General features: G+C 43.7%; 1 long non-coding RNA gene across 1 annotated transcript; it reads right to left on the bottom strand.

The window, feature by feature from the left end:
• Positions 1-1,032: 1,032 nt before the first annotated feature.
• On the bottom strand, positions 1,033-3,876 carry LOC310849350. The gene is made up of 3 exons (XR_014566886.1): positions 3,754-3,876; positions 1,885-1,941; positions 1,033-1,349 (listed from the first exon to the last, which is right to left on the bottom strand). It is a non-coding gene; the product is annotated as an uncharacterized lncRNA (long non-coding RNA).
• Positions 3,877-4,148: the final 272 nt, after the last annotated feature.

Here is a 4,148-nt window from a genome sequence, read left to right as displayed (position 1 = left end):
GACATGGTCCCTGCAGCCAGTGATTTGATGAGTTGCATGCTGCCTCAGGGACCATACAGTTGAAAAGCAGGATGAGAATACTGTAAATAAATAAAAAATATAAACTTCATGTCTTGGAAGGTGGACTGCACAACTTGATGTTATAATCCTGGATAAGGAACAATGCCTTTAAGGTTTGGGGTGGGGGAATTACGCTCTAACAAAATGTTTTGTTATTGTATTGAATGTCAAATTCGGATCATATCCTGGGGTAAATGCTCAGTGTTTATTCAAACTCCATGCTGTTTCCATGAAAATTGGGATGTCTGGACAACTTCACTTGCCTTCGCATCTGGCTGAGATGTAGCAAAGCAACAAAAAGATGCTCGCTTTAGCCAGCCGTTGGGCTTATCCACACTTAATTTTCTCCTGCTCTTTCCGGGTGTGTGCTTTAAAGCTCAACTGGAGCAAACAGCAATCCAAGGAAGACCTGAATTGACGTTTGCTCCGACTGAGCACTGAAGAGCAGGTTTTCGTGGGGGAAAGCTCTAGGGCAAAGAACCCCCAAACACTGAGCTTTTAATCGCAGGCATGTGCCTGGAAAGTGCAGGGCAACAAATAAATGTAGATAAATAAGCCCACTGTCACAAATGAGGATTGTTGTTGTTTAGTCGTGTCCGACTCTTGGTGACCCCATGGACCAGAGCACGCCAGGCACTCCTGTCTTCCACTGCCTCCCACAGTTTCGTCAAACTCATGCTGGTAGCTTCGAGAACACTGTCCAACCACCTTGTCCTCTGTTGTCCCCTTCTCCTTGTGCCCTCAATCTTTCCCAACATCAGGGTCTTTTCCAGGGAGTCTTCTATTCTCATGAGGTGGCCAAAGTATTGGAGCCTCAGCTTCACGACCTGTCCTTCTAGTGAGCACTCAGGGCTGATTTCCTTCGGAATGGAGAGGTTTGATCTTCTTGCAGTCCATGGGACTCTCAAAAGTCTCCTCCAGCACCATAATCCAAAAGCATCAATTCTTCGGTGATCAGCCTTCTTTATGGTCCAGCTCTCACTTCCATACATTACTACTGGGAAAACCATAGCTTTAACTATATGGACCTTTGTTGGCAAGGTGATGTGTCTGCTTTTTAAGATGCTGTCTAGGTTTGTCATTGCTTTTCTCCTGGTTTATGTTAAAGGGTGGTTGAAGAGCAGAGAGGTAGTTCAGTTGGTTAGAGCGTGGTGCTGATTATGCCAAGGTTGCAGGTTCGATCCCTGTCTGGGACAGCTGCATCATCCTGCATTGCAGGGGGCTGGTCTGGATGATCCTCAAGGTCCCTTTCAACTCTACAATTCTATGTTTCTATCTTAAGGGAGTCCCTGAGGTGGAGGAACAGAGGGACAGGGCTCTTGGGTTCACACTGGCAGAGTGCAAGGTAACCTGGCAACTTTTTCCTTATTTCTCCCTCCCACCCCATCCTTCTCTTTGCTGGCCACCAGAAACAGCTGAGAGATGGGGGTGAAGTCACGATGCTTGCTTCCCACCAGGTGGGTTGCTGTTGCAACAATTTGCAATTTGGTTCTGGCAGATCCTGCCAATGCGGTGCAGTGATTCAAATGTCAGGCTCCAATATAGAAAACACTCGTTCCGATCTCTATCCAGCTTTAAAGGCCACAGGCTAGATCTGAGCAAATCACTCAGACTGCTTACACCCTAACCCATTTGTAGTACCCAAAAAACGTAGTTTTTTCTCTCTCTACCAGGAATCATTCATTCTCAAGCTCAACATGCTGCTTTCAATCTAGATTGATTCCAGATCCTGCCAATCCACAAGGGTGAGTGTTGTTAATTGTTTGGAAACCCTTCCCGTGGTTAGTTTATCCATGGATGTAAGCTAGCCTTCCTAATGCTTACCCAGGATGGGGACAAGATGAAGATGGTAGCCAGGTTTCTTCAACACACAGTGAGGATCTGTGAATGTTATGCAACAGTATTTTGATTGCTAGATTTTGCTGAGCGATTTTATTGCACTGCACCTTTCAGAACTTTGTCTATACAGTGGTACCTCGGGTTACAGACGCTTCAGGTTACAGACTCCACTAACCCAGAAATAGTACCTCAGGTTAAGAACTTTACTTCAGGATGAGAACAGAAATCATGTGGTAGCAATGGGGGGCCCCATTAGCTGAAGTGGCACCTCAGGTTAAGAACAGTTTCAGGTTAAGAACGGACCTCCAGAACTAATTAAGTTCTTAACCCGAGGTACCACTGTATGCCAATAAAGGCTGGAGATTGAAATTGGGTTAAACCAAAAATTTTCATCTTTGCGCATTCCCTGGGTGAATGAAAAAAGACGCTGTGATTGTGATCTTAGTATACACCCACCTACAAGTCATTGGGCAAGTGTACATACCCCTCCCCTCCCACAATTTATTTGGTCCCCCTACATTTGTTTTCAGTGTGCAATGAGCTTTTACTTTCAGAATGAAACCAAAGAGGCTTCTGTCACAGTGTCCTGTTGCGCCAGGAGGGGTTTAGTCATGCTGGCCACAAGACCCGGAAAACTGTCTGCAGGCAAATGCTGGTTCCCTTGCCCTGAAAGTAAGATGAGCGCCACACCCCATAGTCGCCTTTCACTGGGCCTAACCATCCAGGGGTCCTTTGCCTTTACCATTACCTTTATTATGCAATGTATCTAGACTGGCTGTGGACTATGTAGAAAAATACCAAATGCTGGGTCTCCACTGATTCTAGGATAAAATGCTGTGCATTTGCAGCCACGATGTAGAGCCATGATTTCTCAAAATCATCACTAAGCAAAACATCACACCTGGTGACCTGTCTAAGTCTAGGTAGTTCTGTAGTAGAACTACGTAAATTGTATAGAAATTTATTTATGTATGCTACTACAGCAGGAAGAATGTTACTTGCCCAAAAGTGGAAAGAAGCAGAAGTCCCAGAAAAAGAAGATTGGATACAAAAGCTTAAGGAATATGCAGAAATGGGAAAACTTACCGGAAGAATAAGAAATCAAGATAACAAACTTTTAATAAAAGAATTGAAATGGTTTATTGAATATTTACAGACACATTGTAAACAGATAAAAACATTAGCAGGATTAATGTAATAACCTGCAGTTTTATAAGAGTATATATTTACAGTAGATAAATAAATGAGCAAGTTAAATAAACTTGGATATGCAGAAGATATTAATAAATTAATTTAAGTAACCGCAGAAAGAGGGGGAAGGAAGTCAAAATTTGGAAATGTCAAATCAAGTGTAAAACTAATGAAATGTGTAAATTTGAAAAAAATATAAAAAACTATTTTAAAAAAGGAATTCAAGAAGTCTAGAATGGAGTGGTCAGTGCAGGCTCCTGAGAAATCCAGCTTTCTTTTTATTTTTTTAAATGACTCCTAACAGGTTTCTTGGCATTATGGTTGGGAAGAGATGCTGCGGAAGCACGTGAAATTCCTACTGAAGCCTGAGAAGTGCCTGAATAAGATTCCTAGTAGCTTATTTCAGGACTAAATAGAGGGGGGCAAAGTCCTCAGTCTCCACTGAATCTAAAATAAAACTCATAAAATCATAGAATTGTAGAGTTGGAAGTAACCCCCAAGGCTAATCTAGTCTACCCCCCCCCCCCGCAGTGTCCAACGTGGAGCTTGAACCCACAGCCCCTGAGATTAAGAGTCTCGTGCTCTACCGACTGAGCTATCCAGTTATGTATACATAAGCATTCAGTTGGAAGGTGAGTCCTGTCTGACTGAGCCCTAACCTACCTTACAGGGTTGTTGGGAGCCAAAATTCTGCCCCGAGTTCCTTGGGAGAAAGGTAGCACATAGATCTAAAGGCAGCATGTACTGTAGATCTGCCGTTCCGCACACTCTCCAAATGGCAGCTTCTTCTTTCCTTGTAGGGCACCCTGCCAAACCCCTGTTCTTCCCCGCAGCAAATCAAGAGCTATCACCGGCAGGTAACAACTTGCAGACACAACTCACTGGCTGGAAAATGTTCCTGACAGCAACAAGGAAGCTCACATTATCCATCCCTCGTATCCGTGAAAAAAGCTTAAATCAGGTACGCCACAGAGCTGGGTTTACTGATCAAAGCAAATTCATTCCAGACAAAAACAGAAAGGAGGCTCAATTATTTCCTAGTAGGGCTTAATGGGCTG

The sequence above is a fragment of the Podarcis gaigeae genome (assembly GCF_964106915.1).
Source record: "Podarcis gaigeae genome assembly, chromosome: 7".
Taxonomy (NCBI): domain Eukaryota; kingdom Metazoa; phylum Chordata; class Lepidosauria; order Squamata; family Lacertidae; genus Podarcis; species Podarcis gaigeae.
This window is presented reverse-complemented; position numbering and strand designations above follow the sequence as displayed.